The sequence below is a fragment of the Leopardus geoffroyi genome, chromosome C1 (assembly GCF_018350155.1).
Source record: "Leopardus geoffroyi isolate Oge1 chromosome C1, O.geoffroyi_Oge1_pat1.0, whole genome shotgun sequence".
In the NCBI taxonomy this organism is placed as follows: Eukaryota; Metazoa; Chordata; class Mammalia; order Carnivora; family Felidae; genus Leopardus; species Leopardus geoffroyi.
In genome coordinates, this window is record NC_059328.1 from 197,632,517 (window position 1) to 197,648,126 (window position 15,610).

Genomic DNA, 15,610 nt, shown 5'->3' on the forward strand with positions numbered 1-15,610 from the left:
TTCATTTTTTTATTTAAATTTTATTTATTTTTATTTTTTAGAAAGTACTTTTTTTTTTAATTTTTTCATGTTTATTTATATCTGAGAGAGAGGGAGAGACAGAGCACAAGGTGGGGAGGGGCAGAGAGAGATAGAGATACAGAATCTGAAGCAGGCTCCAGGCTCTGAGCTGTCAGCACAGAGCCCTAAGTGGGGCTCAAACTCATAAACTGCAAAATCATGACCTGAGCCAAAGTCGGACATTTAACCAACTGAGCCACCCAGGTGCCCCTGAAATTGAAATTTTAAAAAATCTAATGACACATAATGTATACGTATGTATGTGTGTGTATGTGTGTGTATCCTTATAAAATGTTTCCAATAATCAATATATTATTATAAAGTAATTGCATACTTCTCCCAAAGTACTAGGCAGTTGTTTTCTAAAACAATAACATCAAAAAGCCTCCTCAAAATAAAATACATTTATATTTTAAAATAAAATTTAATTGGGGCTCCTGGGTGGCGCAGTCAGTTAAGCGTCCGACTTCAGCCAGGTCACGATCTCGCGGTCCGTGAGTTCGAGCCCCGCGTCAGGCTCTGGGCTGATGGCTCAGAGCCTGGAGCCTGTTTCCGATTCTGTGTCTCCCTCTCTCTCTGCCCCTCCCCCGTTCATGCTCTGTCTCTCTCTGTCCCAAAAATAAATAAACGTTGAAAAAAAAAATTTAAAATAAAATTTAATTGCATTTTCGTCATAAATATTATAGTATAAAAAGTAATATTGATTCAGGGAGAAATATTCACATCTGAGGAAAACTAAATTTACTAGCAATTCATAACTCCACTTCTCTCTTTTTCTTGGTTACCTATGTATCTCCATCATTTCACTACATATAAATTAATCTGTCAATGAATGACACTTTTAAGATAAGTGTCTGTGTTTCATTTATCCTCTCCTACCATTTTTTTTATTTTCTTATTTAAATTCGAGCTAACATATATGGTAAAATTGGTGTCAAGTACAGAATTTAGTAATTCATCACTTACATATATCACCCAGTGCTCATCACAAGTGCCCTTCTTAATCCCAACGTAGCCCTTTTTTTTTTCAATATATGAAATTTATTGTCAAATTGGTTTCCATACAACACCCAGTGCTCATCCCAAAAGGTGCCCTCCTCAATACCCATCACCCACCCTCCCCTCCTTCCCACCCCCCACCAACCCTCAGTTTGTTCTCAGTTTTTAAGAGTCTCTTATGCTTTGGCTCTCTCCCACTCGAACCTCTTTTTTTTTTTTTTTTCCCTTCCCCTCCCCCATGGGTTTCTGTTAAGTTTCTCAGGATCCACATAAGAGTGAAAACATGGTATCTGTCTTCCTCTGTATGGCTTATTTCACTTAGCATCACACTCTCCAGTTCCATCCACATTGCTACAAAGGGCCATATTTCATTCTTTCTCATTGCCACGTAGTACTCCATTGTGTATATAAACCACAATTTCTTTATCCATTAATCAGTTGAATGTAGCCCTTCTTAATCCCTTGTCCTCCTCCCTCCATCAACCCTCTGCTTATTCTCTATTGTTAATCTTTCCTAGCATTTTCTTGCTAGTTGATGCCCATCATTTAAACAACAATTTGGAGGAACAGAAAAGTTTATATATTTTTCATTTCTTTGCCCCTGTCCACTAACTGTCTTAATATTAATACTTAATATTAATACAGCAAATTCTTGATATGCTGTATAAGTCATCTAATCATGTGAATTATTAGCTCCTCAGTTCAATTATAATCATACAGTTTTCTTCTGAATCAATTTTCACATATTAAAACATTTATCTTCAGAAATGTTTTGGTGTCAAAAATTACAAAGACTTTTCATCACCATGTTCATTTATACATTGTCTGAGCTTCTTTATGAAGTATTTTAAACTCTAACAACTTTGGAAATATATTATTTGTCATTGTTCCCCATTTTTAAGTGTGTGACATCACTCTTCCTAGAGGGCTTAAATCAAATCTCAAACTATAATTTCTGATGTTGTAGTTACTTGTTGATTGCATTTTATTGCCAAATGTATATTAAACTAATTATTTTAAAAATACTGTGGCTATGGCTTGTACAGATTAGTCCTTTCTCATAGTGTATTTTCTTCTAATTATGTATTTCAATGTGTTTTAATATTTTTATTCTGTGGCTGAAACAAAGAAGCTGATATTTTATTAGTCTCTCAAAAAAATCTCATCTCACTCTTTCTGGGTCTCTCTTTCCCTCTCTCTCCCTCTGTCTTTCTCTTTATGTGACTACACACACACACACACACACACACAGAGGAACTCTGAGGAACTTTTATATTAATGATGAGTATGCAATATATGTGAGAGTGTGTAACACCACTGATCTATAAGGCAATGTATGTGTGAGTGTGTAATATCCCTGATCTATAAGGCATCTACTGAATGAACTTTGATGATTCTCTAGAAGTAATGAGTTTGTACCACCTATTCACAAACTTTCATGATCACCCCTTTTGAAGCAAAGCCTATATTTTAAAAATACCTTGCAGACTGTGAGTGCAGTTTAGGGTCACATAATAGGAGCTAAAAGCTAATTGTCCCACCACCCATAATGTAAACAGGAGACAAAGGTTTCAGGATTATGATAGTCTAGTCAAAAAGTGCTGACAGACTTCAACAGATATAAACAACAGTTAAACACTTTTGCTTTTACATGGGACAATAGTTTTCTGATAAATCTCTATACTTTTGGGTGTTTCAAGTTACAGGATAGTGTATAAAAATGTCTTTTGTATTTATCTACATTACTTAACAGTATCTATTTGTAATAGATACCTGTTTTACATCATTTTAGTGGAGAATCAATTTGTCATTCCATTCCATTTCTAATGCAGTAGTCCAACCCAACCCAGAATGCATTATTGATATGGAAATGAGTGTAATTAGCAGCGTAAATGATCTGTTATTTATGATACAAGTTAAAGCAGTAAATCACCATTGGTTCACTATCATTACTATGCAAATAGAAGAAGGCAGTTAATGGTCCATGTGTTAAAAACAAGCCACTTGCTTGCTCATTTGCAAATGAAAGGCAAGGGTGAGGGTTTAAGGTAGAAATGACAGTTTATCATATTGTCAGTCCTGGTGCATGGACCTAAGAAAACCAACACACAAATAGTTGCACTAGTTTTAAAATCTACCCCCTTTCCATGAGCACTGGGTGTTACATGTAAGTGATGAATCACTGGGTTCTACTCCTGAAACCAACACTACACTGTGTGCTAACTAATTTGAATTTAAATATATATATATATATATATATATATATATATATACACATATATATATATTTATATTTATATTTATATATTTATATATTTATATATATTTATTTATTTATTTATATATTTATATATTTATATATATATATATTTATATATATATATATTTTTTTTTTTTTTTAAAGGTATCCAGTCTCTCCACTGCTTATTTGGCCTTAAGCCTTCAAATTTACCTTTAGTTTCTTCTAATTTGGACAATAAGTATTGGAATAATTGTGAGTGCTTGTAATTGTTTTGCAGTGTATGGATACTTTTTATGTCAGCTGGGAAAAACACCATAAAAACTTCTATTATGAAATAAAATATCATTGATCATATAATTCACTTCATTTTCCAACAAATATATTTCATTCTCTTGTAAGTAGGTAAACTAGCAATGATTTGAGGACCCAGAGACTAAAAGAAATATTAGTAAGCCTTATTGGAAATTATGCAGTATATCTATAAGAAATTGTCCTTTCTTGCTTGGTCCCTCTTGTTTAATTTTTCAGGGAATGTCAGCTTGTGTGTGTGTGTGTGGGGGGGGGGGTTTGGACACTGGGTGCATAAGCTACAAGCTAATGTTTGCCTAGTGAAATGGGAACAAAAGTAGGATGCATGAAAAACTACAGGAGGAAGAGGGACTGAGGGCAATAGCAAATTCTACAAGCTTCATTTGTATGGGTCTGATAGTTTTTAAACTACTTGGAAGTCATTTATAACATAAATACAGAACTTAGAACAATAATGCCTTTATGTTGGAAATGCATATAGTAGATAGGATTTCAATCCTACTTAGATAAATCAGCTTTATCTTTGCAACAGTATAAAAATAACTGACAAATCTCTTGTGGAATCTTTATTTTTCATTAAGCTATGGGCTCAAGAATGACTTACAAACTGGGCAAAGTTTTTTAATAAAGGAAATAATATATTTATATACAATATATTTATATTTATATCACTTAAATGTATAATATGTATTTAATTTAATATATAAATATTTATATATTTAAACATAATTTTTAAATTTATTTTAATTATTAATTTTATTAATTTAATTTTTAATTTATTTTAATTTAATTTTTTTAAAAAAAATTACATATACACAGTAATTAGACCTGTCTCTTAATTCATGTTTTTAGGAATCAAGTTATCTTTTATAAACACTATATTTTTCTTCCTTTAACTCCAAGGAAATAGCTAGATCATTGGGTTCCCTTAACTCACTGGTTTCCAAAGATAACTCCCTTCTTGGTATTTGCCTTTAAAAACTTTAAAACCATTGAGAAGATTAAACCAGAGGGAGGGTGAAAGGATTTAGGGTGAAGCCCACACATTAGTATCAAGAAGAGACAAAAAAAAAAAAAAAAAAAAAATACACTAAATCTGGGAGGAGAAGGGAAGTCTTAGGCAATATAGACAGAGTAGCCCAAGTCCCCCTCCCAGGCAGCACTTTTAGGAAATGGCCTAGCTACAGGGGACTATTTGCTTATTCCCCAATTTATGAAAGTCCTAGCAACCAAGAGATGGCACAAACAAATTAGAATAATTCAAAGAAAGTTAATATAAAAACTATTCATTTATAAAGTTGTTAGCAGTACAGGGGAATAACAAAGAATAGTGTGGAAATGAGACCAGCTCCTCTGTGCTGGCATCAGCCCCAGGCCCAACAAAACTAAACCAAAGAAGAGAAATATACAGAGCAAGGAAAGTCTCACAGAGTCGGCTTCCTTTGTTGAAGAACACAGATAAAGATCTCACAGGGAGGAAACCAAGGAAACAAATACCCAGCCTCTCTATCCTTTATCACTCTGATTTCCTACTGTAGGTTCCCAAACGGATTAGTGGATAAACTTAAACAAAACCCAAAAAGTAGAGGAGTCCATGAATAATTATCCACCCACATCAGCCTTCCACTGAGTGGCAATGCAAAGCCAGAATTGTTTAACTTGTGGAGCCTTACATCTTCCAAGGATCCCATAGGTTTGGGTAGGTGAGCATACAGAAATGATGGTCACTTTCTAAAAAACTAATTGTCCTCTCCCAAAATTGTATAGGACATTTGCCAACATTTACTAAGCTCTTAATCTGCCCCATGCATTATAATAAACACTTTATAAGAATTATCAGCCTTCTCCTTTACAGTATTTTCAGACAGGTCCTTTTATTATTCTCATTTTATAGAATAGGAAACTGAGGCACAGAGGGATAATTATCTTGTTAAAGAACACAAGATAAAATTATGGCAGTTAGATTCAAATCTGTATGGGTCTGGTTCTGGAGCCTGTTCGCCATATTTAATACTTTCTAATATTTGACTAAAATACACTGACAAATTCCTAGTTGTGGAATGTAATTAAAACAAAATATGAAAATTGTAAATCAATTTAAAACTATTAAGTATAATTTGAGTTAGCAGGTTCTTATAACTAATGACATTAAGAGTTTAATAATATTAATAATAATATCTATCATAACTTGTCTTTGACTCTGTACCATTAATTTGGAGGGGAAGCAAAAGAATGGAATTCATTCACTCATAGAATTGCACCATTGCTCTAAAAAGAGATAAAGAGGAAGGAACCATTTGGGTAAATATACTCATTGGGCAGATTAAATCATCTGCTTTGCTAAAATCTAACAGGTTAAATATATATTTAATGCACTTCCACTAAAAGGAAACTTAATGATTTTGAGGACGTGAAAGGAATTCCACTGAAATATTAAAAACATACTTCTAAGATTCAGTAATTCATAGAAAGCCTTTCTGAAGAACTGTTTTATTCTGTTTTGTTTTGTGTCACATTTTGACTTAATATCAAATGTTTCAGAAATTTAATTTATAATGAAAACAAAAGTAAATAAGGAGGTAGATGAATGGATGGATGAACAGACAGAGAGGCAGACAGACAGATAAGGCTGTTGTTGAGTGAAGGCAGCTATTTGTTCCATATTACATAAATTTATCTCGAGTTGCCACATGGTTAATGGCCTCAAAGAAAGTCATGCCTATGAAAGAAAGTAGATTCATGTCTGGTATTTATTATGTATCTTGGCTTTAAACATTAATTTTTTTCTTATATTAATACTTGTGTCTAATACACAGATATAGGATGTGTTTTACCTAAGGGAGAACTGCATTTGCAAAAACTGTGTACATGACATATAACTAGTAGCCATACTTTTAAAATCTATACTTTGAATACATTTAATTGTATTTAGGCCAGAATAGCTTCTTTTTGTTTTTACAAAATAAGACCTACAAATAAAGAGAAATTACTCAAAATGAAGAATCACCTTCTAAAGCCAATTATGTCTCTTTGTAGGTTTTATTTACTTTGTATGCTTTCTACATACAAAAATTTTCACTTTATGTCATTAATACAAAAAAATCAAAGCATTTTATTTTCTTATAAACACAAACCATATATGTTAGAATTATTATTTTTGGTCATCAGGATCATAAGTGCCATAAAAATGCTGATGCTTAGTAAATAGGATTAATTAGCTATTAATTCTGTTATGTGCATTTTGAGATCCCATTCAACAATCTTATTTAGTGTGAGGCAGCTAAGACAATGACTAACAGAGTAGTTCCTAAAAGGGTTTAATCTTATCTTGACAAAGCAAGAGGGGAAAGGCAGGGAGGGAGCAAGGTGAATAGAAACAGAGATCTCTGAGACACAAAGATTAAGAGACAGGGGCAGAGAGAGAAAGGCAGAAAAATAAGCAGACAGAGATTGAAATTGAGGCACTGATTAATGACCTTCTGTCTCCAACTCTGGTCATGTCAGTATAAATGACAGAAGATGTGGTTGCCTGCCCACATTGCCCTTGCTTGGGAGGAACTGTGGGCTTAATTGCTTCTCATACCTTGATGATGTCATCTGGATTTATGGATGTAAATTTATATACTAATGGCTCCCTTTTTGAAAGACCTCTCCCCAGAACTCCAGGCTTATATATCCAGCTGTGTACTTAACATTTTAGGATGTCAGGTAGCATAATAAGCATAACATGACAAGGTGAACTCCTGATCTCATGGTCTACACTTCACCCAAACAGCAAATGTCACAATCTCCTTCATCTCACCTCAGTTGATGGCAATCCTATCCTACCACCTCCTCAGATAAAAATTCTTGAAATTATCTTGTATTCCTCTTTTGCTTTGAAATCCTGCACCCTGTTTCTCAGTAATCCTCCAGACTCTCTACCTTTAAGGTGTATCCAGAATCCCACTCCTCATTTCCATTGCAACTACTCTCAACAAAGTCAACACAATCTCTCACCTGGATTATTGCCTTTGACCTCCTTCAGTCTATTCTCAACCAAAGAGCCAGAGTATGGAAAGTATGTCAAATCAGGTCACCCAACTTTTCAGAACTGAACAATAACTTTTCATATGCCTAAAAATTAAATCCATGGTCTATTACATGCCTTCCTAACCCTGCTGTCTCCATAACCCCACCTCTAATGACGTTTGCATTTTTAAAAATAAGTTTATTTATTTTGAGAGAGAAAGAGCGCACACAAGCAGGGTAAGGGGAAAGAGAAAGGGAGAGAAAGAAAGATCCCAAGCAGGCTCTGCACTGCCAACACATAGCCCGACATGGGGCACAATCTCATGGGCCATGAGATCACAACCTGAGCTGAAATCAAGAGCCAGATGCTTAACTGACTGAGCCACCCAGGCACCCCATTGCTTGCATATTCTTACCCACCATACACACAGTTCTTACTACCTCCTTTAACACAGCCAACACAGGGCCTTTGCACTTGCTGTTCTACTAGCCTGCACCAAGATTTACCATCTTCTTTACTTCCCTCTGATCTTCGCTCAAATGCTACTTTTTCAGCAAGTCTTTCCCTGACAACCTTATGTAAAATTACAATTTCAATGTTCCAACATTCATTGCTTTTTTTAATTTATTATTCTCTATAACATCTATCATCTAGCGTCTCATATATTTTATTTTGTCTCCTTTGACTCTAATAAGTCAATGATTTTGTCAAGTTCATTTATTTAAGAGAAAGAGAGCAGGGAAGGGGCTAGGAGAGGGAGAGAGAGAATCCCAAGCAGGCTTTGTGCTGTCAGTGCAGAGCTTAAACTGAGGCTCAAGCTCATGAACCTGAGCTGAAATCAAGAGTCTGACACTCAACCGACTGAGCCATCCAGGCGCCCCAAGGATTTTTCGCTGTTTTATCCATGACTAATTTCTGATGACTAAAACATTGGTTGAACTGAATAAAAAAATCATGGAAAGACAACACTTTACTGTCTTGTAGTAATCGAGGAAATCTGTTTATTTTGATCTTCCTCTCTCTGTATCACCCTGAGGGATAGCTTTCCCTAAAAGGAGGTGAAATAAAATATCCAATGGCCTTCATTCCACCGCAGGAGCCATTAAGGAACCATGGTTCTGCACTTACCCTATGGCTGTGGGCCTCAAGGAGTGCCAGAAGGTAACCAAGAACATGAGCAAGATTAGGCACAGCCTCCACTGTGGGCACCTTACCAAGCATACCAAGTTCGTGGGGGACATGATCCAAGAGGTGTGTGGCTTCACTCCCTACAAGCAGGAAAGCTATGGAGCTGCTCAAAGTCTCCAAGGACAAGCTCGCTCTTAAGTTCATCAAGAAAAGGGTGGGGACACATCCACACCAAGAGGAAGAGAGAGGAGCCGAGCAATGTCCTTGCAGCCATGCGGAAAGCTGCAGCCAAGAAGGACTGAGCCCCTCCCCTCTCTATGTAATAAAGCCTTTTTGGAAAAAATAAAAAATCCAATGGCCTTAATGTTTATGCTTATTAAGAAATACAAATAGAGGGGCACCTGGTAGCTCAGTCCATTAAGCATCTGACTTCAGCTCAGGTCATGATCTCATGGCCTGCGTCAGGCTCTGTGCTGTCAGCTCAGAGGCTGGAGCCTGCTTGCAATTCTGTGTCTCCGTCTCTCTCTGCCCTTCCCCTGCTCATGCGCTCTCTCTCTCTCTCTCTCTCTCTCTCTGTCTCTCAACAATAAATAAATGTTAAAAAATTAAAAGAAAAAAGAAATACAAATAGAAGTGTATTATTAACAAAGCTATTTTAGACTATAATTTTCAACGTGTGTCCCCAATGTGTAACCTTAAAAAAGTAACACACAATTTTATGTTTCTGCGTAATTCACTGCTACTTGCTATTTGCTCTTCAGTTACTTTTAATATGATTAAATAGTAAGTAACCAGGATCATGCCGCTTGTATACCCAACTATGAATCCTAGGCTATATCTAATCATTTAATGGGTACTCTATCTACATACAATACTATTGGAGATGTCCCCTCATGAGTATTAAATAATTTGGCTTCTATAAATATAGCCTTAAATTTTATAATTTAAAGGCAAAATTAGACTTCACTATTTCTAAATGTCACCAATAATAATTAGCAGTTACATTAACTTACTGAGAATTAGTTGATAAGGATCCAATTAGATTTTTAAATCATCATTGCAAATTATTGAGCTGTATTTTCAAGAAACATATTTTACATCATTAACAACCCATAGCAGTTTGAAGGGCAACACTTTTTTTAAGAACGACCTCTGAGAGAACTACTTTTAGTCTGTTCACTGAAGAATAACTCCTGTAATTAACGTGCCTCATCTCTTTCCTGAGATATTCAGATGGGCAGTGAGAAAGAGAATGATGGCTATAAACACCATGATCATCTCCAAACCTAAGAATGCACTACTGTCCTCATATATTACACAGCATTGATTATGTGGTAGAAAAGTTAGTTATAACACATGTGCATCTAATGTTATAGTATAAAGAATTAGATTCTGTATATTCTTAAAGCATAATATTTTATAAACTTTATACTGCAGGAGATAAATGACATCACTTGTTGATAAGCAGGCTTCATATAATTAACATTTTCTAAAATACTTTATAAAATTCCACCAATTGGAATTTTCATGCTGGGTATTGTTATTCAAGCTCCAGTTTGCATCCATTACCGGTGTATAAATTCATGTGGAAGCTATATGAAGTCAAGTAAAGCTTTCTTTTTACCTTCCTGTTAAATGTAGAACATTTTTTCCTATATATGTATGTATGTATGTATGTATGTATGTATGTATGTGTATATATACATTTTTTAACTTGAGAAGACACTGAGGTAAATTTAACAATTCTCACTCCTGCTAGAAATTATACATGATTTCTGAAAAGGCTAACATGTTCAACCACTTGTGTTTTTATAGAAAAATGTATCTACACATTTAAAACTGGCAAACTACAAAGTGTTGTAAATTGTATCTCTTCTTAATACACATTTCAGACTATTTATTCTTCAGTTCACACACCAGGCCCTCAAAAAGAAAAACTGACCTAAGAAAGAAAAAAAAAGTCCTTGACAGAAATCCTTTCCTAGAAGAATTCTGATCCACATACAAAATTACTGGCAATGAAGAACACATATATATCTTGGAATGTTAGAAAATATCATTTATTATTTCCCGGTTCTATAGTAAGTCAACAGGAAGACACAAATATTCAAGATGACAAATCAAACCCATTGAAATCCCTGTACTCTGGAGTGATGGATGAATTATATGGGATGCTAGTATGCATTCTAAACTCAAAGCCTGTGTTTACTGATGATTTTGTCATGCGCTCTACCAGAGTCATTACATGAAAGAGGAATGCCCAAAGAGATACTTTAAATTTGAGAATTATTTTTCTCTGCTCAGCCGTTAAACAACCTCTCAGAAAACCAATAATTCACAAAGTGAAATTAAGCAAGGTGACTCAATTAGGTAGTTTTATGTTCCAGTTCCTGTACATGCTTTAAAAATGCATGTTAAAAATCATTTTACGTCTTAGTAGTCAGCAAGAGAATAACCAATCCACAATGGAATTTCGTGGTGTGGATTCATGGTAATGTAATCTGAATTGTGCCTTCTGGAGTTCCAGGGATCACTGACAGTTAAATCACAGTGGCTATGATGAATTCTGAAATCTCATGACTTCATGAATACAAATGTGATTTCATGTGACCGACAGGTCTTTGAATTTGAGAGGTACTAGAAAAAGAGATATAATCAAATGACAATATTTTATCCCTAAAGTTCTTATATGATGCTTACAGGAACTACAGAGTTTCTTTCACACTTCAGAATACTGGGGATTGAGAAAAAGTTATCTTTTCTTCTCTCATTATATATTTGGAATATCTACCAGAAGGATTATAGGAGAAGATAAAGATGCTCCTGGCACAGAATCTTGGGGGCTTTAGGAGTGTGGATGGAGAGTCTGTGGAAAAAATAACCACACTATTTTTATAACTTGGAATCAATGGAGCCAAGGGACCCTACCCATATACATATACACATAGACACATTGACCTTATGAAACTTTACATTCTCAAAGGGAATTCTGAATCTTTGTCTTGTGGTAGTGCCAAGGCTAGTTTTAAAAATTAAAACATGTCCTATCTTAATTTGCCAGAATTAACTCTTTTTGTAATCTCATTATGGATACAGAACCAAAACACCAAGGTCTACACACTTCTGCTATGTCGATAATTCCTATTACAACCAAGAAAATAAATGTAAAATGTGTGCAGCTAATTGTAATCCACTTGTTGGAGAAACAAAAAAAAATTAAAAATATCAAGAATTGTAATGCTTTAGATTTTCCATCTTCTATCCATTTTCAGAAGACAACATTCAAGAGGAAAAACTGATACAAACTCCAGACTTTTCCACTTAGTAGAAGCATATTTATCAAATAACTGAAATAACCTGCTATTTATTTATTTATATTTCTTGTAGGAAAGAGACAATGTTGTTTCTAAGTCTCACAAGACACAAAAACTAAAAGCAAAAACAAAAATAAAACAAAAAACCAAAAATCTAAGACCTTACGATTTGAAATCATGGAATGACCAGAGCAAACTATGAACAATATAATGTTGATGATCCTCCTGTCACCTTCTTGTTTTCAGGTACCATCTACTAGTGTTCTACCTAATCCCAGTGTTGGTGGGATAGTGGTTAGCATAGCTGCCTTCCACCTAATCCCTGAATGAAAACTTCCCTTTCTGGATGACCCATTACCACCAAAGATCCCTGATTTCCATATACATGTGTATGTATATATACATATGTGTGTGTGTGTGTGTGTGTGTGTACACACACACACACACACACACATTTTTTTGTTTGCTTTTTTTACTTTTTTTTTACTCTCTGTATATGTATATATACATATACATATACATATATATATGTATACATATACATATATATATGTACATATATATACATATACATATACATATACATATATATGTATACATATACATATATATGTATATATACATATGTGTGTGTGTGTGTGTGTACACACACACACACACATTTTTTGTTTGCTTTTTTTACTCTTTTTTTTTTTACTCTCTGGGATTCTAAATTGGTAATATCAAAAAACCTCCTTCTTTGAATCTAGAAAAGCTAATATAAATTCCTATTAATATTTCCATTATGGGAAAATGTAATAAATAAATGAAGGACATAATTATAAGAAATCTATACTTGTAAGAATGATAACATGCATAAAACTAATAATAAAAGATTTATTAAGCACATACTCAATTCTAGGCTCTAGACAAAATGTCCATACATTTCCTCATTTACTCACACTTACCCCTAGGACAGATATTAATATTATTTAGATAAGAAAACATAGTCTTAAAAGTCCACCTGGCTCAAGCTCCAGAGCTAGGCTTTGATCTTGTGCCTCTCTGATCCCAAAGTTACGGCTCCTAACAACTACACTGCACAGCTATGAATTTATGTTTAAATATACTAGAAAAAGAAAAAAATAATTCTCTGTTGGTACATTCCAGAAAGTTCCCAGATATGTTAGGGCCTAGAAATGATTTTCTCTTGAGAATCTTGCTCAATGAATAGGAAATTCAATACATAGCTCAAGACAACAAAGTAATTATAATCATAAAAGCAGGGAGAAGATGTGCCATAAAAATTTGTCAATCATCGTATATAATATAGAGAAGCCCAGAAATTGATGAATAAATTAGTACACATAATCTCTAGAAAGGGTTTCTACTCAACAGTAGCAGCAATATAAACAGACCATGGTAGATAAAAAAAAAAAAATGCAGAAAAAGCAATCACTAAGACCTTAAAAACAAACTGAATCAGTTCATTTAGAAATTAAAAAGTTTATATCAGTTATAAATCATATATTGAAAGAAATAAATATAACATCATTCTATAAATAAAATTTTCAAAGCCACATTATCTCCAAGGAACCATAGCTGACATCCACCAAATATGATAAGAAAATATATTACAGCAATTAAAAGATTCAGCCAGCTTACATTGATAGGGGAATCTATCTCCAGGAGAAATGCACTAATACTGCCTCAAGAGAAAAAAAAATGAATAAAAGAAATAGCTACTAAGTAGCAATGTGACCTTGTGTCAACCACTCAGATTTTCATTTCTCTCTGGGCCTCCTTCCCTCTACATCTTATTCAAGTTTTAAATGCCACAGTTTTATAGAATATTATTTGCTTTTTTTGACACATAGGGAGAAAATGTGTAAGTGAATTTTATCTATTCAGCTCAAATAAGAATAAAAGTTAACGCCGACTCAAGAAGAGTCAAACTATATTTGTTAAAGTAACAATGCCACAAACATAGTTGGAATGGCCAAACCTTTCTCGAACAGAAGAGGCTTTAACCCATTAAGACTTAAAATAGACAATCTAAATGTCTCATCATTAATGACAGTAGGCAAAGAATAGACACACGCAAAACACCAGAGATAAGAGTAGGTTGGAGGTCATTTAAATCAGAGGTTATAAGTACAAGCATTAGAATAAGGCTAGAGATCCCAGATTCCTGTAAAAACTAGAGACCAGATGTGACATATGATCTCATGGTAAGATTAATTGTTAACAATAAGGAGATCTATAGAAACCAAGCAAAGAGCAGAAGATTTATCATTGTTGGGCAGTCTGCTGGAGTTTTACTCAAGCTCCCTGGACAGCATTTCCCTTACTTCAGCTACTTTCATTGTTTGAGGATTACAAATCAAAGGTAATATTATTATCATATAGTAGTTTATACAAGAATTTTTAAATTCTAAGATCTGTGATAACTAGTATTCTGTTCTCTATTATATTATAAATAGAAGGTTCTCAGAGATGATAAACCTTTTAATCTGGGTTCTTTATATACTCTAAGTTCTGATATACAGAACACTTAAGAAAACCAGGAAAGTTGGTCAAAAGTAAGATTTTAGGAGAAACTCATCCTCTCTAAGTGTGACCCCTCCTGCTAAAAAGTCCAAAGTATTCTCTATTGTCTACACCATAGAATAATGTTCAAATGCCTGTGAAGGTCACAAAGGCTCACTAAAATCTGGTTGGTGTCTACCTGTTAGGCCCGATTCTCTAGCCAATTGTGCCTTGCCCTTCGTGTCTTAGAAATACCATACTATGTATAGTCTTGGGCCCATTAACATTCTATTTCTTGCCTCCATGCCTTTTCTTCTGTAGTTCTTACTGAAAAATGTCATCTTCCTCTTCATCTGATTATTTTATTTATCCTTTAAAACTTACCTAAAATATCAACTTCTTCAGGAAGTAACCTTGGTATTTTACCACCATGATTCCCTGGTTTATTAGTGGACCAACCTTTTCGCTAACCCTGCTTATACAATATTCTAGGCATAAACTTAGCACTATACTCCATATTATTTTATGAATACCTATTTGCCCCCTTTAGAGTTTTATGTCTATGAGGCCAACACTAAAGTGACTGCTATATTCTTCTAGAATAGAGTTCACAATTCAGAAAGCACCCAACAGGTAAATTTAATACACTTAAAGTCTATTTTAATGTATACAAGGACCAATAAGGTGTCGCATGGTGTACTGGGGGAAAATGGGTTTTGGAGCCAGATTTAGGTTCTACTGCTAACTCTATTAATTACTTATATAAACTTTGGTACGTGTGTAACCATTTTCAGCTGTTTTAACACCCATAAATATAGGAGAAAACTTCCACTACCACTGGGTTGTAAGATGGTATATAAAAAGCAACTGGCAAAATGTCTAGTGAACAAATCTTATTGATCACGTCCGTTCAGCTGTAAGCAACTAGAAGATAAGGGATGGTGACTTGTAATTCTTTAACATATTCAACAGTTACCAAGCAGTGTGTGTAATATGTGTACTTGATATATTTTTTGAATGAATAAACACATATATAAA

At 34.2% G+C, this 15,610-nt stretch overlaps 1 protein-coding gene and 1 pseudogene across 6 annotated transcripts in view; one reads left to right on the forward strand and one right to left on the reverse strand.

Annotated features, from left to right (window-relative positions):
- Positions 1 to 15,610, reverse strand: part of ERBB4 (erb-b2 receptor tyrosine kinase 4) — a 1,138,739-nt gene that overhangs the window by 1,026,318 nt on the left and 96,811 nt on the right. The gene's annotated exons all lie outside the window — the stretch shown is intronic.
- On the forward strand, positions 8,694 to 9,185 carry LOC123599775 (annotated as a pseudogene).